The 20,072-nt window shown below is 44.7% G+C and overlaps 2 protein-coding genes across 3 annotated transcripts in view; both read right to left on the reverse strand.

The window, feature by feature from the left end:
- The window catches only part of yju2b (YJU2 splicing factor homolog B), a 53,840-nt gene that overhangs the window by 24,103 nt on the left and 9,665 nt on the right, over nucleotides 1–20,072 (reverse strand). The gene's annotated exons all lie outside the window — the stretch shown is intronic.
- The window catches only part of LOC116966017 (sphingosine 1-phosphate receptor 2-like), a 33,100-nt gene that overhangs the window by 3,312 nt on the left and 9,716 nt on the right, over nucleotides 1–20,072 (reverse strand). The window lies entirely within an intron of this gene.

Consider the following 20,072-nt stretch of genomic DNA (forward strand, 5'->3'; position numbering starts at 1 on the left):
TTTTGTATTACCAACTTAATCTCCTGCCACCCATCTACACAAGGGTCCTTTACAGTGGCTGGGAGAGTGTATAAACCCTATACACATGCGGTAGAGTTGCTGCCTCACACAGCCAGAGACCAGGATTCCATCCTGCCTTTGGGTGCCGTCTGTACGGAGTTTGTACCATCTCCCCTTGGAGCCCTGAAGCTTCTCTGGCTTCAGGGCTCCAAGTCCCCGTGACCTGCGTGGGTTTTCTCCGGGTTTCCTCCCACATTCCAAAAGATGTACAAGTTTGTTGGTTAATTTGCTTGGTTTAATTGTAAATTGTCCTTAGTGTGTGGTATAGTGTTAGTGAGCGGGGATCGCTGGTCACCATGGTCTTTGTTGGCCGAAGGGCCCGTTTCTGTGCTGTATCTCAAAACTAAACTAAACATGGCACTAAAGGTTAGGAGTGAACCTGGGTCCCTGTATCAATGAGGCAGCAGTACTAAACTGCTGCACCATTGGGGAAAGGTGGATAAGGGGAGGAATGGGTTGAGTGTGGGCATAATTTTGTGCCATTAGCTTTCATGCCTCAAGGGAAGGTGGCTCATGCCTGTGTTGTGTTGCATTGGATACTCAGTTAGATTCAGAGCTGTATCTTTATAAAAGGCAGCTCTATGTTCAGTTTCTTGCTTACCCAACTACTGGAGTAACGACAGAAGAGGGACAAGTCCCTGCTACTCCAACTGTTGTCACTGTGCCACAGTCACAGCCTCTCTTGTCCATCGCTGGCTGTGACAGATCCCAAGGAGCCTGTTGTCAGCCTCCATCCAAATACAAGCTGTTATCACTATGTTTCTGAATGTTTTAAGGGAATTCACCAAGTCTCTGTGGATGATGTTTCACTTGAAACTTGACAGTCAACCAAACATTAGTTTTACTGAGAATCAATTCCCAATTGGTTGGGCCTGCCTTTGGCTCCAACAACCAACATCAACAGTCATGGCACAGACTTGCCCGTTAATGTCAAAAATCTCACTCACATTGAACACATGGAAAGATTCTATTCTGTTTGACCTCAGCACCAGGATCAAGTAAATGCTTGGGGCACAAACCTCAATCACAGGTAACGTCCAGCTACAGAAGTCTCCTGGTCCAGTAGGTACACAGAATAGGCCCAGTGTGGGTTGTGGTGAAGGAAAGCTCAGTGAGCTGGGTGGGTAAAGGTTGGTGGTACTGATGAATGGGGTCCAAAGATGAGGCTTGTGAGGCAAGATTTTATTTTTTAAATCATTTTCAAACCCTGCTGAGCATCTTGAAAGGCAGATAGCACTGATTAGTCACCATGGACTACCTCGATCCAAACACACATAGCAGATTCAGCATTTCCCCACGTGACTGGGTAATTCTTCCAAAAATAACAATTCGGCCTCCATATCCTTCCTACAAAACAAAATATTTCTTCTGGCAATCCCCCGGGGTCGAGGATAACTTGCCTACTGCAGTTCTGTGGGTTGAGTGGCTTAAGCAGCTAATGTGGGGGCCTACAAGTCAGCCAATAGTAGGACAGGAGGTAGCTTAACACTGCAAGTGGGTGGAGAGAAGGATGGGACGGGTTCCACTTTTTCTACCGTTTTCACGTCTTCCTCACACTCCCAACAAAGAGATTTAAGAGACGAGTTTAAGAAGGAACTGCAGATGCCGGAAAATCGAAGGTAGACAGAAATGCTGGAGGAACTCAGCGGGTGCAGCAGCATCTATGGAGCGAAGGAAATAGACAATGTTTCGGCCCGAAACGTTGTTTATTTCCTTCGCTCCATAGATGCTGCTGCACCCGCTGAGTTCCTCCAGCATTTTTGTCTACATAAGAGACTTGAGGTTCTAAATTCTTCCTAGATGCTCCTGCTCCCTCTTGAGCAGTGATGGACCAAGGTTTCCATCAGGCAGTGGGGATGTTATACTTTTCCTAAGGAGGCTTTGAGGTTACCCTTGAATCAATTTCCACCCCCTCCCCTGCCTTCACCATCATCATATCAATCTGATAATCAGTTGCTGTGGTGTAGCTTGAAATAGAGTGCTTAGTTTAGGTCACAGGAACTGCAGATGCTGGTTTACAAAAAAAAAGATTGCTGTAGTAACTCAGTGGGTCAGGCAGCATCTCTGGGAAAATATGGATGGGTTATGTTTTGGGTCGGGTTCCAGCTTCAGACATTATTTTGGGTGTCAGGTGTTGGCTTGTGAACATGTTCACTGGGTGTAATTAGGTGCTGAGTGTAATTAAAGCCATAATGAAGTGATGGCCTTGGAGATCGTGCCACTGCATTTGGGCAGTTATGCATAGACAGCCGTAGTGGTATGTCTCGAGTGCTTTTGAGGTGCCTATTATATGCAGTGCACATCTCAGAATGAATATGAGGTTAGGTACACTGAGCCATGAGCTTCATGCAGCGTTGCAGATCTTAATCATCAAAGTATTTTTCTCAAACTCCCAAGGACAATGCAGGTGGTGGGGGATTTCATTGTCAAAATCAGTGGTGTGTATTATCCAGGTTCTTTGTAGTTGGCAGCCAGCATCATTTAGCTGACTGACTGAGGACTTTTGTTTTGTAAATGTTCAGATAAAGGGCCATTCATTCTCTTCAGTGAACAACTCAATGATGCCTTGGAATTTGGCCACCAAACGTGCAGAAATACAGACATCTTCTACGGATGGCAACCCAATGACTGAGAGGAACAGAGGTTGAACAATTTCCCACTTGTCCAGTCGACTAGTTCCAGTCAGAAGTTTTTTTGAATGCAAAGTGCAACATTGCAGTGTAAAAGATTAAGAACAAATCATGATGGAGCCTTGCTAAGACCCGGTCTGCACCAAGAATTGGCCTCTGATGGATCTACTGGTTTAAATTAATGCTGCATGCAATCATGTAGTTGTTGGAGAATGGAGATACATTTTAGGGCACATATTTGTGAAGGACTGAATCATTTCTAAGCTACATGCTTAATTTCATTATAATGAACTAAGCCATTCACCAAGCTTCTACTTGGACTTTAAGTGGTTCCAGTGGTCTGCCACATTTGAGTGAACAATGTACAAGATCTGCTTGTCCTGTGGTTTCATTTTGGTTAGGCAGTCTGTGACTACTGTGGGACAGGGAGAATCATACAGAATTCAGAAAGAGGCACTCAGTCTACTGCGTCTGTGAAAGAGCTCCCAGCTTAAACCCTCCCTCCAGCACTGGTCTTTGGCCCTGCAAGTCACACTGTCCTTTCACACAATCTTCCAGCCTCCTAACTCCCTCTGGGTAAGAAAAATGTCATCTCCCCTCTGACTCTTACCAGCTATTTTTAAATTTGTGCACCATGACTTTTGACATCTCAATCCAGGTTCCTTAATTTATACAACTCAGTTAAATTCTCCCACACAATCCTTTGTTCCAAAGAAAACATCCCAGGCCCAATCTCTCACAGCTACAATTTTCCAGTCCTGGCAACATTCTTATAAATCCCTTCAACATCTCCTGTGCAATCACCTAATCCCTATAATAGTGACCAGAACTGAACACAGAACTCACCAAGATGTGGCCCAACCAGTATCATATGCATTTCTTGTACAACTTCTTACATTCTTTGCTTCAAGTTAATAAAGGAAAACAGTGTGTGTTCCTTTCTGTCCAACCATCTACCCAAAGATCATAGAGCGGATCATACGCTCTTTGATCTTTGCATCTACCTATCAAATAACCCCCCCCCCCCCCCCGTTAGCCTATTACCTGCCAGACATTGTCCTGCCCCTCCTCTCTTCCAGCTTTCTTCCCCATACAACCAGTCTGACGAAAGGTCTCAACCCGAAACATCACCTATGCATGTTCTTCTGAGAGGCTGCCTGACCTGCTTAGCTACGCCAGCACTCAATCTCTTCTTTTATAAACCAGCATCTGGAGTTCCTTGTTTCTACATTGCGTTTGATTCCTGCCAATTGCTAAATTTGGATCCCACAAGTTTTTCTGTGTTTGGCTGGCTAGCCATCCACCATGGTCCTTTAAAAAGTGTTGCTCAAATCCATCAAATTCTCCGCCCTCATTGGTCCACCTTGTTACCGCAAATAATTCTTGTTAGTGAGGCATAAACTTCCCTTAAATCCCGACTAAACATCCTTGATTAATTTACATCTTTGTCAGTGAACATTCGTATTATTTCTCAGAATGGATTCTAATAATTGTCAACCGCCAGAGTTATGTCACACACACACACATATATATACACATATTTGTGTGTGTGTGCATATAATATCTAAACCTGAATGAAACCATTTCTACAAAGTACTCTTTCCTCTTGTCCAGCTTCCATCCCTACAATTAAATCCAAACTTCAACCTCCACCCAACCATCCCCACCCATCAAATTATTGGGCTTGCTACAAACTGGCTGAAATGGTTCTCGAGATTGCTGTCTGGAAATTCTGTGCTCCTTCTGCAAAGGTACAAATAGCTTTAAATTATCACCAGTTCAGTTTGTATGTTAAATATAACTTCAGCCACTATCTTTGATTCAATGGAGAGGCCCACTGTGCCTCTAACTGTACACTGACTGCAACCCAAATGAACTAGGGAAATTGAATCCCATACTTTCACTGCCGTCATGCTTTTGCATGTTAGAAAGTTGGTTCATGCCATCAGACCACATTTCTGATCCTTCCAATGAGTCATCCTTTCTCAAAGGGGTTTGAAAGTATAAGGGGAGACCTCATTGAAACTTACCGAATAGTGACAGGCCTGGATAGATTGGTTGTGGAAAGGATTTGTCCACTAATGGGAGGGTCTAGGACCGACCAAGGCACAGCCTCAGAATCAAAGAAAGTACATTTAAAAAGGAGATGAGGTGGTATTTCTTTAGTCAGAGGGTAGCAAATCTATGGAAATCATTGCCACAAACAGCTGTGGAGGCAAAATAATTGGGTATTTTTAAAGTGAAGATTGCCAGGTTCTTGATTAGTACGGGTCAACGGTTATGGGGACAAGACAGGAGAATGGGGTTGAGAGGGAAAGATAGATCAGCCATGATTGAATGGTGCAGTAGAGTCAATGAGCTGAATGGCCTAATTCTGCTCCTATGACATGAACATACAAGTTGGGCTGGAGGGGATGTTTTCATGCTGTATGACACTTTGACTGAGCAGCTGCCTCAGCATCTCTTGGCAGCCTGGAGGTGAACACACATCGCTCCAGTGATAGTCCCCAGACACAACAGCACAGCCAGCTCCGAGAGCATAGGTAGAGGGAGTGGCAGGGGCGACCTCTTATCAATAGGAAGACTCACCCAAAGATCTTGCTCTAGTATCTTTGGGCTCACCATTCAGGACTTGGCGTTTCCAAGTTGGCTGCAGGAAATAGTTCTCACTTTAGGTGGTGCTACTGAATACAGTGAAAACTCTGTCAGACCCTTCTCACTGACTCTGACATTTCAAATCCTTCCAGCTTGGATCACTGTTAGCTGCGGCGATATTGAAATTTCTATGTGACTGATTGGCCTGGTATAATATTTCACCGGATATGTAATTAAACATTTTTATTCTTTTCAAATGAGAATATGACCAGCATGGGAATTGTTAAAGACTCTTTGTAGAAGCTGGTGGTGCGCAAAATGTTGCTGTACTTACCACAGTGATACAAGCCAGAGGTTCATCGATGACTCAAAAATATTAATTACACCAACACTGTAAACACTGACGTGCAGGTCTCAGGCACGTAGCACCACAGAACCTTTTATTACTCATCAGTTTGCAGGATGTGGATGTCACTGATGATGCCCACAATTGCTCTCTATCTTTAATTGCCCCCAAATTCAGTGTTGAAATTCAATCACATCGGGGGGGGGGGGGGGGGGGGGGGGAAGGAGGAGTGGACTGGGGCACATATAGGTTCATCAGGTGTAGACAGCAGATGTCCTGTCTCCTTGGGACACTAGTGGACCAGATGGGTTTAAGCAATAAAAAGGCAAAGTACCGGAGTAACTCAACGGGTCAGGCAGCATCTCTGGAGAAGGTAGACAAAAGTGCTGGAGAAACTCAGCGGGTGCAGTAGCATCTATGGAGCGAAGGAGATATGCGACGTTTCGGGCCGAAACGTTGCCTATTTCCTTCACTCCATAGATGCTGCTGCACCCATTGAGTTTCTCCAGCAATTTTGTCTACCTTCGATGTTCCAGCATCTGCAGTTCCTTCTTAAACGCATCTCTGGAGAACGTGGATAGGTGACGTTTCAGAATGAAGAAGTGTCCCGACCTGAAACGTTGCCTATCCATGTTCTCCAGAGATGCTACCTGACCTGTGGAGTTTCTCCAGCACTTTGTGTCTTTTTTTTGTAAACCAGCATTTGCAGTTCCTTTTTTTCTACTCTAGGGTTTATACAACAATTCAGTATGTGCTTACTGATACAACTCTTCCCATTTGAAAGAAAAATGTTGAAGTTTAATTGGTATGGTGGAATTGGAACTTGTATCTCTGAAGCTGTGGTCCAGAACTCTGGCTGCAAGTCCAGTGATTTAACCTTCCCTGGAGTGACTCGCCTAAATCCCCAATCTTTTCCACCATAATTATTCACATTCGCCACTGTCTGGGGGAATGCTGTTCCAACAACACTTAAACTGAACAGCATCCAGTACAAAACATACACGCTTTACATCCTGTACACCAGTCCCTCCACTGCTGTCGCACCATAGTTCCAGGGTGTCCCACCCACTTAGTACAACGTAATTGTTCACCTAAGTTCCTCTGTCAACCCCTCCCAAAATCTCCAACTCTGAAGCCAAAAATTACAAGGGCAATAGGTTTGTGCACATGCCACCACTTGTATAGTCTCTCCCAGTTGCGCACCATTCTGCACGATCACTAGTCATTAATTACCACTCAAACTAAATTCTGGAATTCCCTCTCGAACAGCATACTTTAACAGATTGAGTGTAAAGTCTCAAAGCAACAACTCACCATTAACTTTAGTGGCAATTAGTGAAGGGTAATAAACGGCAACACATACATCCCATAGAGGAGTAAACTTTAAAAAAATTACTGCATGTGCTTGCATTTCTGTGAAATGTACGGCATTCTTCAAAGGAGCGAGGAGGACTGGATTTGATCAAGCTGGAATGCACTGGATGATGTAAACTGACAAATCTCTAGGATTTCCTTTAAAAATTAATGAACCATGTGAGCAGAGAGAGCTCAGCCCATCTTGTTTAGTTAGATTTCTGCAAAGCTTTTGATGAAATGTACTCAGGAGATGAGCCCACAAGATTTGAATATAAGGTTGTGATCCAACATGTCTGGAGTGGATTAAAAACTCGTTGAACAAGAGGAAGCGAGGAGTGGAAGTGGAAAGAACTGGCTGTTATTCCACAGGACGTGATATGGCAAAGCAATTGCAGGCAGTGCCACAAACCTCTGAGACATGAGGACTGGTGCCAGAAAATGGGACTGTTTATGGAGGACAGCAGGTGCAAACATGACTTGGTTTTCAAGGAAATTGCTTGAGAAACCAAACACATGTCGACCCATAAATCTTAGGTGTGTTTATCCTGATCAAAGATTCTACAGCAAACCTGATAGGGAAGTGATGTAAAGTCTTTATGCAAAGGCTGAGAGAATCTCACCAAGAACGGTGGCACAACTGGTAGAGCTGCTGCTTCACCATGCCAGAGATCCAGGTTCGATCATGACCTCGGGTGCTGTCTGTGCAGTGTTTGAACACTACATCCCAAAGACATGCGGTTTTGTAGGTTAATTGTTAATCTCTGTATATAGCCCCCAGTGTGCAGGGAGTGGATGCAAAAGTGGGACAAGATAGAACTAGTGTGAACAGGTGGTTGGCGTGGACTTGGTGGGCCGAAGGATTTGTTTCTGTGCTTTATCTTTCAATCAAGCAATAGTCCCGCAGATTGAAATCAGCATTTTCCAAGGGTAATTGGATCTTTTCCCGGTGAAAAGTCCTGTAGCAGGGTTTGAGAGGCAATCAGGATACAAAATCTGAACCGTGACCCTCCCCTCTTGATGAAGATGAGTCTCGACCCGAAACGTCACATATTCCTTCGCTCCATAGATGTGACTCACCCGCTGAGTTTCTCCAGCATTTTTGTTTTCCTTCGATTTTTCCAGCATATGCAGTTCTTTCTTAAACCCTCCCCTCCTTAATGCTCTCTTGTATACCAGCGCCTCTGGTTGCTGGCTAGATTGTCAAGGTGAATTTGCTTGCTCAGTGGCCATGACATGTTATGATTAAACAGATAGGCTGTTAGGCCCAGCAGGCCTGTGTCAATTTCTATGCTTCAATTAAGCATGCTCCGACCTCTCTCAGTTCAGTTTCAATTTAGTTTATTGTCACTTGTACTGAGGTCTTCATCTCACGGTATGAATGCACACTCATTCTTCCACTCTTCCCACTCGTCTATCAATAATTTTCATCTCAATCATTCCCTGTGCTACCGAGCTCTCATTCTCACCACTTTCTGAGATAAGACATTTCTTGTGAATTCCCTATCGGATTTATCAGTGAATGCCATTTGTTTATAGCCCCTAATTTTGGACTTCTCGGAATAATAAACATCCCATAACCATCCTACCAAATGACTTCTTAATCTTAAAGTTATCCATTAGGTAACCTTTCAGCTTTCTTGTTTCTGGAGAAAAATCTCAGTTATGCAATCGTTCATAATTAGAACCTCAGTTCTAGTATTTATCTCCAGTATTTTGATAACCTTATCAAACTGCACATTGGAATCTCACATAGCTTCTGTACAAACTGCTCTTTGTATTTCTCAGTCACTGGATTCACAGGTTCTTCATTGATCCCTTAGTTTCTTATGCTGCTCAAATCATTCTGTCAGATAAAGGTAGACAAAAATGCTGGAGAAACTCAGCGGGTGAGGCAGCATCGATGGACCGAAGGAACAAGGCGACGTTTCGGGTCGAGACCCTTCATCAGACTGATGTGGGGGGGGGGGGGGGAGAAAGAAGAAAGGAAGAGGCGGAGACAGTGGGCTGTGGGAGGGCTGGGAAGGGGAGGGGAAAGAAGGAGAAAGCAAGGACTACCTGAAATTGGAGAAGTCAATATTCATACCGTTGGGGTGTAAACTACCCAAGCGAAATATGAGGTGCTGCTCCTCCAATTTACGGTGGGACTCACTCTGCCCAGAACAGAAAGGTTGGATTCAGAATGGGAGGGGGAGTTGAAGTACTAAAGGAGTTGCAGATAAAGGGTCACTCTGAAATGGCGTTGCCCGATTTACACCACTAGGAATAGACACAAAAAGCTGGAGTAACTCAGCAGGACAGACAGCATCTCTGGGGAAGTAATGGGTGACGTTTCGGGTTGAGACCCTTCTTCTTGATGAAAACGTCACCTATTCCCTCTCTCCAGAGATGCTGCCTGTCCTGCTGAGTTACTCCAGCCTTTTTGTGTCCATCTTCGGTTTAAACCAGCAGTTCCTTCTTACACCACTGGGGATTGGTTTGCTCGCAACATTTACTGAAGCAGGACACAAAGCATTGGAGTAACTCAGCAGGTGAGGCAACATCTCTGGGGAACATGGATAGATAATGTTTCGGGTTGGGACCCTCCTTCGGCATGATTGTTTGAGGGGGGGGGGGGGGTGAGAGTGGAAGGAAGAAAAGCTGGGAGGGAGGAGAGGCAAGATGAGTGATCTTACAGATAATATTTGACATTGAAGGCACAACTGCAAATGTGGAACAATTAAACAGGGATATGCAGGAAGCCAGATATGGTGAAGGTCAGTGGTCTTGTTAGATTGTCAGCCTTTAATAGATTTAAAGCCTCAGGCTCCTTTGCTGTCTAAGGCAAAGAATTCCAAAGATTCAGACGCTCAGAGTTGAAATCCCTCTCCTGTGTGTCCAACATTTTGTCTATCTTCACTTAACCTATCTATATCCCCTTGCAGGTTCCATGTTGCTTTCCATCTCACAACTTGCTTTCCCACCTCTCTGCTATACAGGTAGTAGCAACTTTGGCCAAGTACACCTAGTCATTCATCTAAGATTGTAAATAGTAGTCAACTGATCCCCGAGGCACTCCAATAATGATGGCTTGCCAATTTGAGACTTATCTCTGCTCTGTTTTGTATTACTTAGCCAAACCACCAACACCACTAATAGACTATCATCCATGCCAAAAGCTCCTGTCTTCATACGGCGCCTTATCAACCACATCAGTTAAATCTCTTTGTGTACCTTGCTTGTTACAGACTCAGATGACATAGATTTATCAAACACAATTTCTCTTTCATAAAACTATATTGACTCTGATTTGACTCTATAATGACACTAGTGCCACCACCAGAACAGCAGGCCTTTATGGCCAAGCTAAGACTCAAACATTTATTTAAAAAATGCAGACGTAGGGTTTAAGATAGCTCCTAAAATGTGACAACTCTTGTGTATGGACTCAGTGTGGTGTGCCATCTTACACTTGTGATTGTGTCTAAAGTATAGCAGGATTGTCACTATTGTATGCAAAGAAGAATGTCCATACTTAGGTGCACATGAGAATAAAGTACCACTGAATGATTAACATTCATAATTAAAATGGATTCAACATTTTCCCAATGAGATACTGCTCATAGTTTCCTGCTTTTAGTCCCTTCCCAGTAGCTTTACATTTGAGATTTTCTATTCCATTGGAAACTTTTCAAAACTTCTTGGATATGGGAAAGTTACAACCAATGCAACCACTTCTTGGCAAAGGACAAGGATGCAGGCCATTAGATCCAGGGAAATAATCAATCTTTAGTCCCATTAATTTCCCTTTAACAATATTGAAGTTCCTTGTCGCTAGTTTTTTGTCATCAAAATGCTTTTTTGTCTTGCACTATTAGAACAGAGATATTTGTTGAAAATCTCTTTCATTTCCTTATTTACTAATAATTACGCAGTTTAATCCTCCAAAGAGCCAATATTTACTTTAGCTACTCTATTCCTTTATAATGTACGTAAACTCTTAATAGTTTTTCTTGATGGTTTATTCTCATTATCCACTTTTTTATCATTCTTTGCTGACTTCAAAAATATTCCCAAACTTCTGTATTATCACCAATTTTAACAACATTTTATATATCATAGTTCAAATTCAATCCACAATTTGCATCCTTGGTTAGCCGTCGATCGATTATCCTTGCGAATCTTTATTGAGTTGGGGTTTTTTTAAAAAAAAACATCTGCACTATTCATCAATTGTCTTTTAATCTATTATCCTAATCCGTTTTAGGCAACCCTGCCTTCATTCTTTTGTGATTGTGTTTATATATTTTAAATCTAGGTTTTTCCACTCTCAAACTGAATGTGAAATTCTATAAAGTTATAATCACTCTGTCCCAGTGCATCGTACAATTATAGCACTCGATAGATATAAAACAGCTTATTTCTCGGTTGGTTCTACAATATATTGTATGAAGAAAATCCCCAAAATTAATTCATTGAACCTTGACTGCCATTGTAAATTTGATTTAAAAAAAAATTAAAATAAAATTACCTGGGATCATATTCATTTCAAGACATGGACTGCAATATACACTCATTTAAAAAGGCTGAGAATGTTAAATTGAAGGCATCATCAGACCAAGACAGTCGCTGTACAAAAGGGGGATGTGGGCCAAACAATGGCAGGTGGGATTGGCGTAGATGGGGCATCTTGGTTGGCATGGATAAGTGGGGCCGAACGACCGGTTTCCGTGCTGTGTGTCTATGACTATGACAAGGGTGATGGGTGCTTATTGGGATAGGGGCAGCTGAGGGTTTACATCCATGTTGATCAGGAGAGCACTGGAACCACACTTGCATTGAACAGAGACGCACTGCATGTTTGAAAAAGTCAAAACACAGACTTGAGAACCAAACGATTCCCTCAACAAATCATGCACATTACAGATTGTGCTATGCCCTATTCAACGCTCAAGGGAAAAAGTCTGACATATAATCTTGCTGTTCCTGAGAATAAGACAAAATGTTGCTTTAATCTTCCCTCCTAAATGACGCATACTTAATAAATATTCCTACCTTAATCAAACAGTGTCCGCGTACTGAGCCTTCCCTTTGGCGCTGACGTTAGTGGGCTGACATGCTTGGCATCCTAACCCATACTGTTCTCTTTCTCTTTGAATCTTGACTCACAGGTGACATCTGGTCAGCAAGTGGGGGAGTTCCACTTTTAACGATTGCTTTATCACAATGTGATAGAGCTCACTCTAACGTATATTGCGAGCTTGATCAACTGACCCTTCAGTGAATTTATTGACCAGGTCAGGAGTTCTCCAAGACCCACAGAATGAGCCATGAACACGTTGCCCGGGTATCACGCAGAGTTGAGACTGGGCTGTGTTCACCCAGTGACCATATACTCTATATCACAAGGTCCTAGTGATTTCTTTATTTAGCAGCAATTTAATCATGACCAAAGCTCTGAAAGATGAGGAAAGGCAGAACAATCCGAGTCACATTATGAATTGGATTCCAACACTAGAAGGGAAGTGAAATAAAGTTTTGCGTCTCATGAAATCTATTCCTTGTTGAAGAGGTCATGGTGGCCCCTCACAGTCTTCAAGAAAGTATAAAGTCACATTCTCAATGCCGACACAAGAGACTCACGTCTCCGCTTGAAATCATACATTTCTTTCTGATAATAATTTAACATTAGCTACCCAGAATCAGTCAAAATGTCCAAATCTGTCTACTTCTGGAAAGGTCTCTTCAAAAACTCATCTCGATGAGCAGGGAGCTGCCATTCTGAGCTACAAGGATCTAGGCAAGATTGGCTCATTCAAGTGAAACTGTCAGCAGTTACTGCACTGGCAACTGTCTTCAGGATCCATGTCCATGTTTTGTTGAAATGGCAACGATGGGAAATTATTGGATGCAGACAATGCAAATAAGATGGTTAATGAAACACATGGATAAAATGATAACATCCCCACAGTACTCACAGATCATCACACAACCCAGCCTCCCATCTCCACTTCACCCTGTCTCAGCAGGGCTGCCAGTTTCACCTCAGTCATTCTCTTTTCTCCCCTCTGCCTTCAGGCAAAAGTACAGAAGTTTGAAAACACACACCTCCAGATTCAGGAACAGTTTCTTCCAAGCTGTTATCAGGCAACTGAACAGTCCTCTCACCAGCTGGAGTGCGGTACTGACCTCCCATCTACCTCATTGGAGACCTTTAAACTATCTTCAACGTTGTATCTTGCACTAAATGTTGCACCCTTTATCTGTGCAGTGTACATGGGATGATTGTATTCATGAATTTTAGTATTTTCTTTGACTGGACAACACACTACAAATACTTTTCACTTCCTCGATACACATGACAATAATAAACTAAACTCCCTTCTCCCCAACACTCAGGATTACCGATCCAGCTCCTTTACACTAATATTTGATCATGTGATGAACAAAAACAATAAAGTATCTCCAATATAGTCTGAAGAAGGGTCTCGACCCATAACGTCACCTATTCCTTTGCTCCATAGATGCTGCCTAACCTGCTGGATTTTTGCCAACATCTGCAGTTCTTTCTTAAACATAAAGTACCTCCACATCAGGCTGGAGTGGGACATTAAAAACTAGTGTGGTGGTGGTGTATCCCAGCATATTTTGCTCTCACCCTCCAAAGCTGGTTTATCCTGCTCACAGTGCTCAGGACTAAACAGCAGTAGCATCCCAACTCCTGGTCATTTAGACTTTCACAAGTTTCCAATTGTGGGTTAAAAGGAAGGAAAAAGAACTTAAGTATAGGAAAGATTGACACTTTGGGATTAAAGCCAAAAGGATGTCGTGGATAATAACAAAACGTCAGCACTGAGTCAGGTCACAGTCCATGCTAGTGTTTTGATTAAGTCTCCCTTGTACATGTCGAACAAGAACTGAATGCATCCATTATGGGACTCACAAGAACCCATAAATATAAAGCAGCCTAGAACAGACATCATCTCTTGTCTGTTTAACATTCCAGTTCTGGCTGTAATGAAATCCTACTGAGATCATCAACTTTCCTCACAGATAATACCAAGCAATGTGCAGGCTGTACAAATCAGACAGCAGCTCCCACGTTTGTATCTCTCACACTCAGGGTAGTTATTGGCAGTAACTGGGACTATGATTTCCATTGTGCAAACAAATGCACTGAATTATGCTCAGTTTTGTAGTTCAAGGGCGGCACAGTGGCCAAGTTGCTGCCTTACAGCGCTAGAGACCCGGGTTCCATCCTGACTACGGGTGCTGTCTGTATGGAGTTTGTACCTTTTCCCCGTGACCTGCGTGGGTTTTCTCCAGGTGCTCCGGTTTCCTCCCACACTCCAAAGATGTACAGGTTTGTAAGTTAATTGGCTTTGTAAAATTGTAAACTGTCCGTAGTGTGTGTGTAGACCAATGTTAATGGACAATAGACAATAGGTGCAGGAGTAGGCCATTTGGCCTTTCGAGCCAGCACCTCCATTCACTATGATCATGGCTGATCATCCACATTCAATACCCCGTCCCTGCCTTCTCCCCATATCCCCTGACTCCGCTATCTTTAAGAACGCTACTTAACTCTCTCTTGAAAGCATCCAGAGAATCAGCCTCCACTGCCTTCTAAGGCAGAGAATTCCACAGATTCATAACTCTCTGGGTGAAAAAGTTTTTCCTCATCTCCATTCTAAATGGCCTACCCCTTATTCTTGAACTGTGGCCCCTGGTTCTGGACTCCCCCAACATCCCAGCAGGGATGATAATGTGCAGGGATCGCTGGTCAGCGTGGACTTGGTGGTCCGAAGGGTCTGATTCCGCGCTGTATGTGTAAACTAAACTCAACTCACTGGGGCGAGGCTTGTCATTGCCCAACACATGGAAGCAAGGAGACATTAATCTTGTCTGACAGGGATCATAAATTGGACTCAAGACCTTATTGCTCAAGGTCATGCACTGAGGCAGCCTGGTCAGCAGATCACTGGATATTCTAGCTAATAGCAATGTCAACACAAGTCTTGTCTGGGATTTAACAGGGGAAATAAAAATTGATGGGAGAGAGCTGCAGAAGTGATTGACACGTCGTCACCCAGCTCAGACTGCTCAGTCATCTCCCTACTGCCACAGCCCCAACCGTCCATCTCTTTAGGAGTTTGTTCCAGCTCAGAGTGAAGCTGCTCCACTGTTCAAGGAAGTGTGGTGGGACTGGTCAAAAACAGCTGGAAACATTCAGCAGGTCAGGCAGCATCTGTGGTGCTGTGGCAGTACAGTGCCGACAATAGACAATAGGTGCAGGAGTAGGCCATTCAATGTGATCATGGCTGATCATCCCCAATCAGTACCCCGTTCCTGCCTTCTCCCCATATCCCCTGACTCCGCTATTTTTAAGAGCCCTATTTAGCTCTCTTGAAAGCATCCAGAGAACCTGCCTCCACCGCCCTCTGAGGCAGAGAATTCCACAGACTCACCACTCTCTGCGAGAAAAAGTGTTTCCTCGTCTCCGTCCTAAATGGCTTACTCTTTATTCTTAAACTGTGGCCCCTGGTTCTGGACTCCCCCAACATCGGGAACATGTTTCCTGCCTCTAGCGTGTCCAAACCCTTAACAAACTTATATGTTTCAATGAGATTCCCTCTCATCCTTCTGAACTCCAGTGTACAAGCCCAGCTGCGCCGTTCTCTCAGCATATGACAGTCCCGCCATCCCGGGAATTAACCTTGTAAACCTACGCTGCACTCCCTCAATAGCAAGAATGTCCTTCCTCAAATTAGGGGACCAAAACTGCACACAACCGACTCCCTAGTACATGAGAGCCCAAGAACAGGAATGAAATCTAACACACCCAGCAAAGATCCCAAATGCCCACTAAAAGTGTTTTATTTTTCCACTCACGCTGGAAGCTGCGGAAAGTTGTCAACATTCCCATCAGTGAGGGAGAGCACCCTGCTCTCCAAAGCTTGTACAAGCTTCCAGGAGGAGTCTGGGGAATACTCCACCACACTAACCCGACCAGGGTGGGGGGAAAAAGCCCCATCTCTCACCCGGACACCATGGCAGGCTGCTGGTGATTAAACCCCACTCCCACCCTCCCTCCCTCCAGCCCATGGCAGGCAGGCGTGCAGCTGCTAAGTTAATTTATAATGTTTGGCAGGCTCCTGATGAGAAACAGCAGATCCGAGTCAGCTTCACATCAGGCAACCTGGTTCTGATCAGCCCACCACAGGGACTGACATCACCAAACTCCATCTGGCCTTTCACATAGGGGGATGGGGGGGGGGGGAAAGAGCTAGTCTCTCTGACCCATTCGATTTTAACCTCTGCACCCCTCAGTCCCAGGGCTGAGCACCGGCAGGATTGAGTTACCCTTTGCACAGGAAGCTTCTGAAATTACAGCTTGTTTGAAGGAGTCAATAGCAGCTCCCAGCCTCACACTGCCTGGCTGGGAGGCTGGATTACTGCGTGACTCGCCCTCTCCCACATTGTCTCGCTGCACAAAGAGAGTCTCAGTCTCAGCATCTGTTCCGAGGCAAGTTCGCCTTCAGGGGCTTGTTCCCTGGTCATTCTCTCCTCTGGGAGAGTGGATACAGAATGCTTCTTTGTGCATAATTTGCAGACAGTAGGTTGTGGGGACGCGAGCCCCCCCCCCTCGGACTGGTGGGCTTGCTCAAGCACTGCGGTTATTCAGCACAATCAGCCATTTGTTCTGATACGGAATCGAAAGCCAAACATTGAGTGCACTCTTGGCAAACTCATTCATGTGCATCGAGGTGCAGAGGTGAGGGTAACCATGGCAAGGCTGGTCAGTGTGTAAAATGCCTCTTTAGACAGAAATTACAGCTAACAGCAAGCTTGTACTTAAAAGCATCGCTGATCAAGTCCACTTCATTTGCACCCAATCCAACAATCAAACCAGACAACCCATGAATCTGACCAAAGAAGCTGAAGAACTGAGGCTTTGAGATTTAGGGGACCTCAGAAATAATGGTACTTTGATGCAGTACACCCATATTTCTTGAAAGAAGGGGTTTGATAGGAGTCATAAAGGTCAGGCGTGGGACAGATAATCGCTGGTCTGGCTGTTCAATAGACAATAGGTGCAGGAGTAGGCCATTTGGCCCTTCGAGCCAGCACCACCATTCAATATGATCATGGCTGATCATCCCCAATCAGTACCCCGTTCCTGCCTTCTCCCCATATCTCCTGACTCCGCTATTTTTAAGAGCCCTATCTAGCACTCTCTTGAAAGCAACCAGAGAACCTGCCTCCACTGCCCTCTGAGGCAGAGAATTCCACAGACTCACCACTTTCAGTGGTTCATTCGATGGTTTCTTTATTGTCACGTGTACCAGGTACAGTGAAATACATTTTTTCCAATTGCTCCAGTCAGTACAGTATGCACAGAACACCCCATAGCGTCCATATGCAAGAGGCACCATTTCACAGTCCCTCCTGCAGCTGGCCAAAGGCCCATTGCAGCCACTGCCTCCATCTGATCATCCTGTGAACCATCGGCATTGACTGTGCCCTGCGAAAAGGAGACTCTCAAGGCACAAACCCAAGCTTGTTCTTCCAATTATGGCCCCTATCTCAACATGAATTGAGATGAAGACTCCTGCCTCTCTCGAGTACACAACCCTAACCACAGCCCTTCCCCAGTACCAAACCACTATGTACTTTGAAGTTAGACACAAAATGCTGGAGTAACTCAGCGTGACAGGCAGCATCTCTAGAGAGAAGGAATGGGTGATGTTTGGGTTGAGACCCTTCTTCCCACTGGTCCCCCACTTGGACTCCCCTGGACAGACTACTACCCTTTTAAGACCTTTTTATTATTCCTTCCTACACTATGTAATTTGTATTTTACACTATTATGGTAAGGTTTACCTAGAAAGACTGATATTGTATATTTATTATCGTTGTTGCTGTAGGTAATATGCTTGTAAAACTGCAGCAAGATCGGTGCAGACGACAAAATAAATACTCTTGATCATCTCTTGACTATTAATGTCACATTTGGTAAAGGATTGATTTTTGCTATGTTCAGACACATTGCTACATGTGGGGTGCATTAGACCCTGTATTCCACACAATGGAGGACTGTTCCTTGTGTTGCCAAGGCAATTTTAGAATTTGGCTTCCGCATTCTGTCTATTTAATAAGGGCAGCACCAGAGACCCAGGTTTGATCCCGATCTTGGGTGCCGTATGTAGAGTTTGCACGTTCTGCTTGTGACCAGGTGGGTTTCTTCCAGGTGGACCAATTCTTCCTCAAAATCCCACAGTCGCAACGACGTGTGGGTTTGTGGCGTAATTGTCCTCTGTGAAAGAGCCCATAATGTGGAAGGATGTGGAAGTGGGATCATGTAGAACTAGTGTGAACATGTGATCGATGGCCAGCATGGACTCGGTGGGCCCAAAGGACTGTTCCCATACTGTATCTCCAACTTAAACTAAACTAACATTTGAGATACCCCACTTCATTGATGCAGCTTCCTGCCGAACCCAGGCATACTGGTATCTGAGCACGTCTGCCACTCTGTGGGTTTTACAAGCACGTGTTGTGTGTTATATGGAGCCAGACTCTCAGCCTTCATATAACTTCCACTTTCACATCAACGTGGAATCAGATGCATCAATGGGTGCAAAACACTATCAGTGAGTGACTCATGCTCTCCGGTAAAACAGAACTAACAATATCATGAGATTTTTTTTTCCCCTAAAATTGTTTATAGATACATCTATCAGACTTCTCTAAATGAAAGGCCAAAGCATTCCTGACGTCATCATTATATCTTGCACTCATGTGACGTGGTTAGAAATAGACAGAGCCCCATCAGAAGGCTAGAGTAATATCTTGGGGTTGGGGACTTTGTGGAGGGGGTAGTGGAGGTTGTGGCCACCACCCTCTGGTCCCAGATAAAACCATCACCTTGGATCAGAATGGGACTAAAATGAGAAAAGCAATGCAATTACATAATAATAATAATAATAAATTGAATTTATATAGCGCTTTTCAGGGACTCAAAGTCACTTTACAAGGCAAGGCAAGGCAAAAAACAAAAACAAAAACAAAACAAAGCAAACCAAAAAATGAGCAACAATTCAATCACAGATGAAAAGGGAGGGGGACGCGGGGCTAAGGATAGGCAGAGGTGAAGAGATGGGTCTTGAGGCGGGACTGGAAGATGGTGAGGGACTCAGAATTGCGGATCAGTTGGGGGAGGGAGTTCCAGAGCCTGGGAGCTGCCCTGGAGAAGGCTCTGTCCCCAAAACTGCGGAGGTTGGATTTGTGGATGGAGAGGAGACCGGCTGATGTGGATCTGAGGGACCGTGAGGGTTGGTAGGGGGAGAGGAGGTCAGTGAGATATGGGGGGGGGGGGGTCAGATGGTGGAGGGCTTTGTAGGTGAGGATCAGGATTTTGTAGGTGATCCGGTGGGAGATGGGAAGCCAGTGAAGTTGTTTGAGGACTGGAGTGATGTGGTGCCAGGATTTGGTGTGGGTGATGAGTCGGGCGGCTGCGTTCTGGACCAGTTGGAGTCGGTTGATGTAGGTGGAGCTGATGCCAAGGAGAAGTGAGTTGCAGTAGTCCAGTCGGGAGGAGATGAAGGCATGGATGAGTCTTTCAGCAGCGGGGGGTGTGAGAGAGGGTCTGATTTTGGCGATGTTGCGGAGGTGAAAGAAGGAGGTTTTAATGACATGGCGGATGTGAGGCTCAAGGGAGAGGGTGGAATCAAAGATCACGCCAAGGTTGCGGGCCTGGGGAGATGGGGAGACAGTGGTGCCGTCGATGGTGAGAGTGGGGTTATTGATTTTGCTGAGTGTGGCTTTGGAGCCTATGAGGAGGAATTCTGTTTTATCGCTGTTGAGTTTGAGGAAGTTATGTTGCATCCAGGTTTTTATAGCTGACAAACAGGAGTTGATATGGGAGGGGGGGAATTTGGTGCTGAGGTAGATCTGGGTGTCATCGGCGTAACAGTGGAAGTCCAGGTTGAAGTGGCGGAGTATCTGACCAAGGGGGAGGATGTAGATGATGAAGAGGAGGGGGCCGAGTACGGAGCCTTGGGGAACGCCTTGAGTGACTGTGGCTGTAGCAGAGGTGTGGTTATGGA

This window comes from Amblyraja radiata, chromosome 35 (assembly GCF_010909765.2).
Source record: "Amblyraja radiata isolate CabotCenter1 chromosome 35, sAmbRad1.1.pri, whole genome shotgun sequence".
Classification (NCBI taxonomy): domain Eukaryota; kingdom Metazoa; phylum Chordata; class Chondrichthyes; order Rajiformes; family Rajidae; genus Amblyraja; species Amblyraja radiata.